Source organism: Chiloscyllium punctatum, chromosome 5 (genome assembly GCF_047496795.1).
Source record: "Chiloscyllium punctatum isolate Juve2018m chromosome 5, sChiPun1.3, whole genome shotgun sequence".
NCBI lineage: Eukaryota > Metazoa > Chordata > Chondrichthyes > Orectolobiformes > Hemiscylliidae > Chiloscyllium > Chiloscyllium punctatum.
Genome location: NC_092743.1, coordinates 105,559,828 through 105,573,269, shown reverse-complemented (window position 1 = coordinate 105,573,269; position 13,442 = coordinate 105,559,828).

The window sequence follows — 13,442 nt, the reverse complement described above, 5'->3', positions numbered from 1 at the left end:
TGGGTGAAGAAGTTTCTCCTCATCTCTGTCCTAAATGGTCTACCCCGTATTTTTAAGCTGTGTCCTCTGGTTCAGCACTCACCCATCAGCTGAATCATGTTTCCTGCCTCCAGAGAGTGTCCAATCCTTTAATAATCTTATATGTCTCAATCAGATCCCCTCTTAGTCTTCTAAACTCAAGGGTATACAAGCCCAGTCGCTCAAGTCTTTCAGCGTAAGGTAGTCCCGCCATGCCAGGAATTGACCTCGTGAACCTACACTGCACTCCCTCAATAGCCAGAATGTCTTTCCTCAAATATGGAGACCAGAACTGCACACACTACTCCAGGTGTGGTCTCACCAGAGCCCTGTACAGCTGCAGAAAAACCTCTTTGCTTCTATACTCAATCCCTCTTGTTATGAAGGCCAGCATACTATTAGCCTTCTTCACTGCCTGCTGTACCTGCATGCTTACCTTCATTGACTGGTGTACAAGAACACCCAGATCTCTTTGTACTACCCCTCTACCTAAATTGATCCATTTAGGTAGTAATCCGCCTTCCTGTTCTTGCCACCAAAGCGGATAATCATACATTTATCCACATTAAACTGCATCTGCAATGCATCTGATCACTCACCTAACCTGTCCAGGTCACCCTGTAATCTCTTAACATCCTCCTCACAGTTCACCCTGCCATCCAGCTTAGTATCATCAGCAAATTTGCTCATGTTATTACTAATACCATCTTCTATATCATTAACATATATTGTAAAAAGCTGCGGTCCCAGCACTGATCCCTGCGGTACCCCACTGGTCACTGCCTGCCATTCCGAAATGGAGCCGTTTATCACTACTCTTTGTTTCATATCAGCCAACCAACTTTCATTCCAAGTTAGTACTTTGCCCCCAATACCATGCGCCCTAATTTTGCTCACTAACCTCCTATGTGGGACTTTATCAAAAGCTTTCTGAATGTCCAGGTACACTACATCTACTGGATCTCCCTCGTCCAACTTCAGAGTTACATCCTCAAAAAATTCCAGAAGATTAATCAAGCACGATTTCCCCTTCATAAATCCATGCTGACTCTGGCCTATCCTGTTACCAGTATCCAGATGTGTCGTACTTTCATCCTTTATAATAAACTCCAGCATCTTTCCCACCACTGAGGTCAGACTAACTGGTCTATAATTTCCTGCTTTCTCTCTCCCACCTTTCTTAAAAAGTGGCACAACATTAGCCACCCTCCAATCCGCAGGAACTGATCCCGAATCTATCGAACTCTGGAAAATAATCACCAACGCATCCACGATTTCTCGAGCCACCTCCTTCAGTACCTTGGGATGTAGACCATCAGGCCCCGGGGACTTATCAACCTTCAGACCTAACAGTCTCTCCAACACCAATTCCTGGCAAATATAAATTCCCTTAAGTTCAGGTCCTTCAGCCACTGTTACCTCAGGGAGATTGCTTGTGTCTTCCCCAGTGAACACAGATCTGAAGTACCAATTCAATTCTTCTGCCATTTCTTTGTTCCCCGTAATATATTCCCCTGTTTCTGTCTTCAAGGGCCCAATTTTAGTCTTAACCATTTTTTTGCCTTTCACATACCTAAAAAAGCTTTTACTATCCTCCTTTATATTTTTGGCCAGTTTACCTACGTACCTCATTTTTTCTCTGCGTATTTCCTTTTTTGTAATCCTCTGTTGTTCTTTAAAAGCTTCCCAGTCCTCCGTTTTCCCACTCATCTTTGCTATGTTGTACTTTTTCTCTTTTAACTTTATATGTTTCTTAACTTCCCTCATCAGCCACGGCCACCCATGCCTCCTCCTAGGATCTTTCTTCCTTTTTGGAATGAACTGATGCTGCATCTTCTGCATTATACACAGAAATATCCGCCATTGTTCCTCCACTGTCATCCCTGCTAAGGTATTGCACCATTGAACTTTGGCCAGCTCCTCCCTCATAGCTCCATAGTTCCCTTTATTCAACAGAAATATTGTCACTTCCAATTGTACCCTCACTCTCTCAAATTGCAAGATTGAAGCTTATTGTATTATGGTCACTACTTCCCAATGGCTCCTTCACTTCGAGGTCCCAGATCAATTCTGGTTCGTTGCACAATACCAGATCCAGAATTGCCTTCTCCCTGGTAGGCTCCAGCACCAGCTGTTCTAAGAATCCATCTCAGAGGCACTCCACAAAGTCTCTTTCTTGAGGTCCAATACCATCCTGATTCTCCCAGTCTACCTGCATGTTGAAATCCCCCATAACAACTGTAGTAACATCTTTCCGACAAGCCAATTTCAGCTCCTGATTCAACTTACATCCGGCATCCAGACTACTGTTTGGAGGCCTGTAGATAACTCCCTAGAGGGTCTTTTTACCCTTAGAATTTCTCAGCTCTATCCACACTGACTCTACATCCCTTGATTCTAGGTTCCCCCGCGCAAGGGACTGAATATCATCCCTTACCAACATGTTAGAGTGAATTTGTGTTAATGGAACACGTTATAGCAGAATGACCCATAGTTGAATGTCTTCAATCACTTTACTTCTGACCTACAAGAGAAATAGCTTTGACTGAAGGCAAGACTGTAACCATCTCAACACTCTAAAGCTCCTACAGCATATTAGTCAGTCATTTCTTAAGCGCTTTCCCAAACCTGTAAACACCACTATTCTAGAAAAGCAAAGGCAGCAAGCTCATGAAAGAAAAGGAAGAGAGCAAACACCTCAAACATTAAGGAAGGTTGTTCTCAGTGGAATGTTTTTGTCAATCAAGGGATATGTGCAGAATGATCTGAGGATCAGTGCTGCACAAATGAACAGCAGAATGGGTCTCAAAGAGAGCCACAACCGGTGGCTGTGAGCTACCTGATATCAGCCATTTAAGTGGAACTTATTACTAACCAGGGACACTGATGATAGGATTCATGACCCTTAATCAGCTAACCTCTTAAAGGATGTGGCTGCAGACATCGATGTTCTACAAATTATTGTCAAGTTGCTCCACCTGAATTGACAGTGAGAGGAGACGTGGATAACAAGAGAATGGGCTGAGGAGTCTGTTTATCCTGGAACCTCTATAGTTATTCTGCCAGTCTTTCTTTTCTTCCTCTACAAAGAGAAGACGTGGAGTAACTCCAATTCTAAGCCTCAGTCTGCATCTACAAACATTATAAAAGTATAAGAAATAATAATTTAGAAATGAAAACAAACTTGGTAGTACAGAACTAAAGCTGAAAAGAGTGCTATCATCATGTGGACTGCAGCAATTCAAGAAGGCAGCTCACCTAACTGCATCCAATGACAAGTTTTTTTTAGAAAGTACATGTCTTGCACTCCTCAGGACAAATGCAAGTGTTACAAACAATCATATTGATTTATTCCACAGGAGAAAAGGGCTGGCTCATCAACTCTCATTGGCTAAGGCATTGTTATGGAGTAAGCAGTAGGGAACTACAGGCTCCCCATGTTCCCAAATTATTCAGAAAAGGACAGAGCCTTAAGTATATGCCTTTAGTCTGAATGCGTTTTGAATGTATATCTCTTCTGGCAAAGGTAAATAAACCGTGTTGTGAACTTCATTGATTATCTTAAATTATTTTTTAGTGCAGCTAGAAGCTCACTCAGAGAAGTTTGACAAGTGCTACCAATCATGGAATCACATTGAACAGGAGGTGTTTTGTTTTGGGTTTTACCAGCAATGGCTATTTGTATACTTTGCCAATGTCAATTTGAAAATGTTTCAATATTACCATTTGCAACTGCTGATAGTGGCATTTTAAAGTGCATTGAAAACTCCACTGTCAGGCTTTGTCTGTAGTGATTGTAATGAGGTTAGCCAGGTGGACGTCATAGAATATGATTTCCCTGATTAGAGCTGTTAATCTGATCCAATCGGGAGCCCTAGGTGACAGATAAAAAACAGGAGTGTTGGCACGGTGGCACAGTGGTTAGCACTGCTGCCTCACAGCACCAGAGACCCAGGTTCAATTCCCGCCTCAGGTGACTGACTGTGTGGAGTTTGCACGTTCTCCCTGTGTCTGCGTGGGTTTCCTCCAGGTGCTCCAGTTTCCTCCCACAGTCCAAAGATGTGCAGGTCAGGTGAATTGGCCATGCTAAATTGCCCGTAGTGTTAGGTAAGGGGTAAACGTAGGGGTATGGGTGGGTGGCGGGTCGGTGTGGACTTGTTGGGCCGAAGGGCCTGTTTCCACACTATAATGTAATCAAATCAAATTAACAAGAGGAAAAAAAAACAAAAACAGGAGTGTTTGGTCCCGTACTTCCCGCGGGAGCCTGTGCCCCACAACCTGAGCTGCCTCCGGAATTTTCATTTTGTCCCTTTTAAGGATGTAAAAAGGCGGGCCCTGTATCGACTGCTGCTGCACACCGTCCACCTCTTCTCCCTCATCCACCGGCCAGAAAAGATTTGGCGTGCCCATTTGCCACCGGGCGGTGGGGATCCCCAGTGGAGGGCTCTCTACGTGGGAGTCCTCCCCCTTTCTCTCGGGGATCTGGGGTGGAGGGTGCTGCACACAGCAGTCCCCTGCAACCGCAGATTGTGGTGGTTCACGGACTCCCAGCCCAACTGTTTGTTCTGTGGCGCTGTGGAGTCCGTGGACCATGTATATATTGGGTGTGGGCGTTTGCACTCCCTTTTTGATTTCCTTAAAAACCTCCTCCTCTGCTTTTGGTTGCACTTCAGTTCCACGCTCCTGATCTTCGGGCACCCGGTATGGAGGAGGGAGGTCAGGTCTGAAGACCTCCTCGTGGGTCTGTTCCTGGGCCTGGCCAAACTGGCCATCAACAGGTCCAGGCAGCGGGCCGTGGAGGGGATCGTTAGGGCCGACCGCCTGCCCCTCTTCCGCAGTTACGTTAGAGCCCGGGTGTCCTTGGAGAAGGAGTACGCAGTGCCCACCAACACCCTGGAGTTGTTCAGGGAGAGCTGGGCACCGCAGGGAGTGGAGTGCATTATTTCCCCCTCCAACTCTATTTTGATTTAGTCCCTACCCTCCCCTTCACTGTTTTGATCACACAGCATTGCCCTTTGATGTGAAGGGCACTGCTTGTCACTGGCCACTCGGGTGTTTTCCCTTTTGAGAATTGGATCAGTGTGACTGTGTGCGTGCACGTGCAAGGACTCTCCTCCTTGAAGAGGACTGTTCCTGGACTAGCTGCCCCACATTGAGAGAGAGGGGAAGAAGGAAGAAGGAAGAAGAGGAGGAGGCAGAAGCAAAAGGAGGTGAGAGCTTTTGAGTCTGGGGCCTGCTTTTGGAGCTGCAGCCTGTGCCTCACCCAGGTCAAGGGAGTGTTGCTGCTGACCTGCTGCCCACTCCCAATGCTGGTCTCTGGGACCCCACCCGGACCTGCCTCAGCTGTTGCTGCTTGGGGCCTGCTTCACTGCTGCTGCCTGGGACTTGCCTTGGGGCCCCTCCCAGAACCTCCACCACTGCCGCTGTTATTAGAGGCCCACCTTCACTGCTGCTGCCTGGGACTCGCCTTGGGGACCCTCCCCAACAGGCCTGCCCCCCATCGCTGCGAATAAGGGCCTGCCTAGGACTTGCCAGAGGCCTGCCTCCACTGCTGTTGTTGCCTGAGGCCTACCTCCACCACCACTGCCTGGGACTCGCCTTGGGCCCCTCCCCACAACCTCCACCACTGCTTCTGCCTGGGACTCAATTTTGGGGCTGCCTGGGACTTGCCTTGGGGACCCACCCCAACAGGCCTGCCCCCACCGCTGCAACCAAGGGCCTGCCTAGGACTTGCCTGAGGCCTGCCTACAACGCTGAGGCCTGCCTTCACCACCGCTGCCTGGGACTCACCTTGTCCCCTCCCCAGGACCTCCACCACTGCCACTGCTGGAGGCCCACCTCCACTGCTGCTGACTGGGACTCAATTTTGGGGCTGCCTGGGACTTGCCTTGGGGACCCTCCCCAACAGGTCTGCCCCCACTGCTGCGACCGAGGGCCTACCTGGGACTCGCCCGAGGCCTGCTTCCACTGCTGCTGCTGCCAGAGGCCCACCTTCACCGCTGCTGCCTGAGGCCTATTAACATATAGCAGCAGAGTACGGTGAGCCCGAAGGTCACGGAGCCCAGCCGCACCGACGCCAGGGTAGCCGCTGCCTTAGGCTCGGCTGCTCCAACCCCAGCCGCAACCACGACCCCCTTCAGGCACTTAAACGCCTGGGGGTCAAAGCCTATCCCCACCCCAATATGACCATCGAGGCCTGCAGCAAGGCCATGGCTAGTGTGGTCAGCCCACTGGCCATTGTCGCTGCGTCCCAGATGTACGGGAAGGCCATCTTTTTCCCTAAGACCGAGCAGGCAATCCACCTGGCCGTGGAGAGGGGGCTCACTGTGGGCGGGACACATTTGCCCGTCGACCCTCTGGAGGTTATGGCCCAGAGGGTCGTGATCTCCAATGTCCTGCCCTTCATTGCCAGCGTGTTCCTTCTCCCCCACCTCACCACCTTGGGGGAGATCCGGTCAGGTGTCTAACCACTCCTGCTCAGTCTTAAGGACCCCGCCGTCCGACACATATGCTCCTTCCGACGCCAGATGTTTATTTGCCTGGCCCGGGAGGAGGTCACTGAGGACTCATTTACCCTCCTCCACAAGGGCGTGGCCTACCGCGTCTTCTGGACGGCGGACGGCGTGTAGTGCCACCTGTGCCGTGAGGTGGGGCACATTAGAAAAAACTGCCCCACTCAGAAGGCTGCACAGCCCACACCAACGGCTGATGGTGGTACCGCCGCACCCACTCCCCCTCCCCCGAAGTCAGCACCACAAGCCCCCGCACCGGGGGCTAAGCCGGAGGCTTCCAATGCTCCAGCCTCCTGCAGGGAGGGGGGTGAGCGTCTGGCCGGCCAGAAGGCGCTCAAGAAGACGCGACGCGTCAGGCCCGCACACGGGGAGACCACCCTATCCCCTTCCCCGACACCTAGCCCATGACCTGCCCCGCCCCAGCATGACAATGCCCTGCGGCTATGCCAGCGTTGCACCGGCATGGGAACCCTGACCCCCAAACCCCTAACGCGTACCTGATCCTGGCCCCACTGACCCCACATCCAAACCCCTGGGGCTTCAATGCCTGCCCCTGGCGCTGCAACACCTGGCCCGGGGGCCACCCAGCCACACCCTAGTACTAACCTGGGGAGAACCACCGCTACCTAACCTTCTGCAGCGACCATGTCTCTGGGCCCTTGCCCTTGCCCGCCATCTCCTGATAAACCAGGGGCAGGGCAGGAAGTGACACAGCTGACCCACCCCACCCTGGCCATGTCCCCTGTCTTCCCCCAGCCAATCGTATTCCAGGAAAGGCTGGGGTGGGGGTGGGGGGGAAGAGGGACCTCGGTCCCCATGACCTCTAAGGCGGGCGGGGAGGGGAAGGCCCATAAATTCCCCCGTATCTCTCTGGGGAAGTGGTGCCAGCCCTCAGAGGGGAGAGATACTCCAGTAGCGCACTGGTGGTGCTGTCCCTCTCCAGGGGACGAACTGACGGTGCCTCTTGACTGTCCTGCACTACAGCCCGACATACTCAAACCCCCAGGGGCTACAGCAGGGCCTCCTGCTGCCTCAACTCCTCTGGCCCCTGGGGAGGACTTTAATAGCCACACAGGCCGTGGTGCTGGCGATGATGGAGGATCCTCTGCTGGGTCATCGAGCGGTGGAGGGGAGGAAGGAGTTATCCTCGTTCCTCCCTCCCAGACTATTTTTCCGGGGGCCTTGGCCCTAGGAGAGGACCTTTTCCCCGAGGAGCTGGGCATCCCGGTGTCGGGAGGGGAGCGGGGCCCCGAGCCTCTGCCGCCTGATGACCTGAACTGTGGGCGGTCCGGGAAGGGGTGCACTGAGGAAGGTACCGCCGGTGACCCTGGGGGTGGGGTCACCGGGGGTTTGAAACCAGTTGGCGGCGCCGAACCAGCCCCCATCCTCTCGGTGGGGGAGGGGTCGGTGACCGAGGGTGACCTCCCGGAGGAGGGTTCGGGATCGGTGGCGGACACCGGGGACTATGCGGACTCTGTCTGCAGTGACATTTTTGAGTCCCAGGTGCCCCCCACTGATCTCCCCCCTCATCCCCCTCGAGGAACTCCAGGAATTTGTCGAGGAAACTCTGAGTCGCCGGGATAGAGCCCAACTGGCGCTCGACTGCTGGAGCTCTTTTGAAAGAGTTTACTGGTCGGCCCACGCTGCTCGCCAGGCGCCTGGGCTCGATATGAATGAGCGAAAGTGAGTCAGGAATGTCCTGGGGGCACTCTTGGTGAGAGCGAGGGACTTCTGTGCCCCTCCCTCGTCCTCCCAGTAAATGTATATATAGGTTTTTAACTGTACTGATGGTGGTTGCACAACGCTTCCGACATGGAGACAACTATAGCCAGCCTCAACATCAACGGAGGCAGGGAGTCACAGCGCAGATTCCAGACCCTCTCGGTCCTCCGGGACAGGAGGTATGCGGTGTGCTTCCTGCAAGAAACCCACACTACCCAGGGAGACGAAGCCACCTGGCTCCTGGAGTGGCGAGGGTAGGGGGGTGGGGGTGGGAGGTTCTACATGAGTCACCTCACCCCCAGATCTGGCGGGGTGGCTATCTTGTTGGCCCCGCATTTTCAGCCGGAGATCTTGGGGGTCAGGGAGCCAGTGCCAGGCCGTTTGCTTCACCTGACATTTTGGCTGGGGGGCGCGGTGCTTCACTTGGTGAACGTCTACGCTCCCCTGGCCGGGCTGAGGCAAGCGAGCTTCTTCGGAGAAGTGTCCGCTCATCTCTCCTCCATCGACGAGAACCAGCGCGTCGTCCTCGGGAGATTTTAACTGCATTCTCGAGGGCAGGGACCACGGCGGTGCCCACACTGGTTGGGTGTCGGGGAGGAGGTCAGGGAACTTGGTAAAGTCCTTTGACCTGGTGGACGTCTGGTGGAATCTCCATCCCGACTCCATCGCGTTCACTTTCATGAGGCCTAGGGTCGGAGCGTCCACAATTGACCGCCTGTACGTTTCGCGGGCGTACGCCTCCTGTTTTCTGAAGGCCTCCACGCGGCAGGTGTCGTGCACGGACCATCCCCTGGTGTGGGCGGAACTCCTTCCATTTGGCGCCAGGCTCGGCTCCGGGTACTGGCACTTTAACAACCTGCTGCTGGAGGACGAGTGGTTCCGGGACTCGTTTCGTCGTTTCTGGGCCGGCTGGAGAAGGAAACAGCGAAGCTTCCCCTCCCTGAGGCTATGGTGGGACGTGGGCAAGGCTCACGTCTGTGTCTTCTGTCAGGAGTATGCGAGGGGGTCGACCAAGAGGCGGAAATCCAGGATCGGGGAGTTGGAGAGGGAGATGCTCGACCTGGAGTCACGCATCGGTCAGCCCGACGCGGACCCGGTCCTTCGCGGGGCGTACGAAGAGAAGGCCGCACTCCGGTACCTGCAGCTCATCGGGGCTCGGGGCGCGTACGTGAGGTCGCGGATCCAGCTCCTCCAGGACGTGGACCGTGGCTCCCCCTTCTTCTACTCACTGGAAAAAAGGCTTGGCACCCGTCAGCAGCTCATTGTGCTGCTGGCCAACGACGGGTCCCTCGTCTCTGATCCGGAGGGTATCAGGGCCCACATCTGGAACTATTACACGGCTCTGTTCTCTCCGGATCCGTCGAGCGAGGATGCTCGCAGAGTTCTGTGGGAGGACCTGCCGCAGCTCAGCCCGGAGGACGCCGGAAGGCTCGATGCTCCCGTCACTTTAGAGGAGCTGACCGGCACCCTCGACCGGCTCTAGAGGGGCAAGTCCCCGGGGCTGGACGGGCTGACTGTGGAGTTCTCCAGGGCGTTCTGGGACGTCCTGGGGAGCAACTACGCACAGGTCTTGGGGGAGTATTAAATGCCGGAGAGCTGCCCCTTTCTTGCGCAGGGCAGTCATCATCCTGCTGCCAAAGAAGGGGGACCTTCATTCTTTGAAGAACTGGTGTCCAGTCTCCCTCCTCAGCACGGACTACAAAATCTTTGCCAGGGTGTTGTCTTCTCGCCTGGCTTCCGTGCTGGCCCACATGATTCACCCGGACCAGTCCTACACGGTCCCGGGCCGGAGGATACACGACAAAGTCCACCTGGTCCGGGACCTGATCCATTTCTGTCGACGGGCTGGTCTGCCGAGCGCCTTCCTGTCTCTCGACCAGGAGAAGGCGTTCGACAAGGTCGATCACGAGTACCTGCTCGGGACTCTGCGGGCATTCGGGTTCGGGACGCGGTTCGTCGCCCGGATCCAACTTTGTATGCCGCTGCAGAGTGTCTGGTTAAAGTTAACGGGTCCCTGACGGTGTCCCTTCGCTTCGGGAGAGGAGTGCGTCAAGGCTGCCCCCTGTCTGGCCAGCTGTATTCCCTGTGCGTGGAGCCTTTCCTGCGCCTCTTGCGGAGGAGGTTGTCGGGGCTGGTTCAGCGCAGCACAGGCATGGAGGTGGTCCTCTCGGCCTATGCCAACTACGTGCTCCTCACTTTCACTGACCTGGGGAGGATGCACGAGTGCCAGGCCGTGTACTCTGCAGCGTCTTCCGCCAGAATCAACTGGGCCAAATGTTCCGGACTACTGGTCGGTCCGTGGCAGGTGGACTCTGTCGGAGGAGTTATGGGGGTTCAGCTGGAGTACCAACCATCTCCTCTACCTGGGGGTCTACCTCAGCCCGGCTGAGGAATCCTGGCCGGCCAACTGACAGGAGCTGGAGGCCAAAGCCTTGGCTAGCCTAGGCTGCCGGACAGGACTGCTCCGAGTGCTATCTTACAGGAGTCGAGTGCTGGTCACTTTGGTCCCTCCTCCTGGCTTTGTCGCTGACATCCAGAGAATGTTGGTCGACTTCTTCTGGGACAAAAAGATGCACTGGGTCGCTGCACAGGTTCTGAGTCTCCCTATCGAGGAGGGCGGTCAGTTGCTGGTGTGCGTCCGCACCCAGGTCGCGATGTTCCGCCTTCAGACCTTGCAGCAATACCTTTATGTCAAGCCTCCTCCTAGGTGGTGCGCCCTGGCAATGTATTTTTTCCGCCAGGTGCGTAACCTCAACTACAACACGCAACTCCTGTTCGTTGACCGTGACGGTTTGGAGGTCGCCCTCAAGACGCTGGCTGTCTTTTTACCAGGACCTGATCACTGTTTGGAACATGGTCGAATCGCTTCGCGCCTACCCTCCGGCTGGAGTAGCGGCTGTCGTCAGGGAGCCGTTGCTCAGGAATCTGCACCTCCGTACTTGCGGGTTCAAGTGGCTATCGGAGGGGAGGGCCGTGGCGGCGAGGGCGACCAGGGTTGGGGATGTGCTGGGTGCCGGGGGCCTGGGCTGGACGCTGCCACAGGACATAGCGAGCAGGGCAGCGGTAGACGTCCGGTACGTGGCCACTGCCATCCAATGCCTTAAAACGGCGGTGCTCGGACCCGACGTAGTGCACCAGTTGGACTCTCAGGTGTGCAGTGGGATCCCGTCTGCGCTCACCCCAGCCCGGACGGAATTTCACATTGGCCCCAAGGTCCCGTACATCCCGTGGGAGTCTGTGCCCCACAACCTGAGCCGCCTCTGGAATTTTAATTTTGTTCCCTTCCAGGGGATAAAAAGGAGGGCCCTGTATAGACTGCTGCTGCACACCGTCCACCTCTTCTCCCTTATCCACCGTCCAGACGTGCCTTGGCGTGCCCATTTGCCACCGGGCGGTGGGTATCCCCAGTGGAGGGGTCTCTACGCGGGAGTCCTCCCCCTTTCTCTCTGGGATCTGGGAGGGAGGGTGCTGCACGCAGCAGTCCCCTGCAACCGCAGATTGCGGTGGTTCATGGACTCCCAGCCCAACTGCTTGTTCTGTGGCGCTGTGGAGTCTGTGGACCATGTGTATATTGGGCATAGGCGTTTGCACTCCCTTTTTGATTGCTGCTTTTGGTTGCACTTCAGTCCCACGCTCCTGATCTTCAGGCACCCGGTACGGAGGAGGGAGGGCAGGTCCGAAGACTACCTCATGGGTCTGCTCCTGGGCCTGGCCATCAACAGATCCAGGCAGCGGGCCGTGGAGGGGGTCGTTAGGGCCGACTACCTGCCCCCTTCCGTGGTTACATTAGGGCCCGGGTGTCCTTGGAGAAGGAGCACGCGGTGTCCACCAACACCCTGGAGTTGTTCAGGGAGAGGTGGGTGCCGCAGGGAGTGGAGTGTATTATTCCCCCCTCCAACTCTATTTTGATTTAGTCCCTACCCTCCCCTTCACTGTTTTGATCACACAGCATTGCCCTTTGATGTGAAGGGCAGTGCTTGTCCCTGGCCCCTCGGGTGTTTTCCTATCTTCCTGGTGGTGGAAATTGAATAAAGATTTTTCTCTCACTGTGTCTCACACCTGCACACACACACCATGGGTGCTGGGGAAAAAATAAGCACTACTGCAGTTAGGTGGTAGTGTGGGGGTTTTAAAAAAAAAGGAAAAAATATAAAAAAAAGGAAAAAAAAACAGGAACGTCAACCCTGCCCAGACGGAATTTTATATGGCCCCAAGGTCCTGTACTTACCCCTGGAACCTCTGCCCCACAACCTGAGCTGCCTCTGGAATTTTAGTTTTACCCCTTTTAGGCCTGTATCAACTGCTGCTGCACACTGTCCACCTCTCCTCACTCGTCCACCACCCACACACAACTTGGCATGAACCAGGCTCTCAGTGAGAACTCTCTATGCAGGGTCCTCCCCCTTTCTCTTGGGGATCTGGGGTGGAGGGTGTTGCAAGTAGCAGTCCCTTGCAACTGCAGATTGCAGTGGTCATGGACTCCCAGCCCAACTGCTTGTTCTGTGGCGCTGTGGAGTCCATGGACCATGTATATATTGGGTGTGGGTGCTTGCACTCTCTTTTTTTGATTTTCTAAAAACCTTTCTTCTCTGTTTTTGGTTGCACTTCAGTCCCATGCTCCTGATTTTCGGGCACCCAATGCGGAGGGGGGAGGGGAGGTCTGAAGACCACCTCGTGGGTCTGCTCCTGGGCCTGGCCAAATTGGCCATAAACATGTCCAGGCAGCAGGCAGTGGATGAGGTAATTAGGGCCGACTGCCTGCCCCTCTTCCGCGGTATGTTAGAGCCTAGGTGACTCTGAAGAGGCAGCACGTGGTGTCCACCAACACCCTGGAGTTGTTTAGGGAGAGGTGGGTGCCGCAGGGAGTGGAGTATATTATTTCGCCGTCCAATTCTATTTTGATTTAACCTCTGCCCTGCCCTTCACTGTTTGATCACACAGCCTTGCCCTTTGATGTGAAGGGCAGTGCTTGCCACTGGCCACTTGGGTGTCTCTTTTCTTCCTGGTGGTAGAAATTGAATAAAGATTTGTACAACTTATGTCTTTCACTGTGTCTCCCACCTGCACACACACAACATGGGTGCTGGGTAAAAATAAGCACTACCATGGTTGGGTGGTAGTGTGGGGTAAAGCAAAAAAAACCAGGAGGGTCAGAAGTTCTTCACTCTGAGAGCTGGCTCTGTGGGAGCT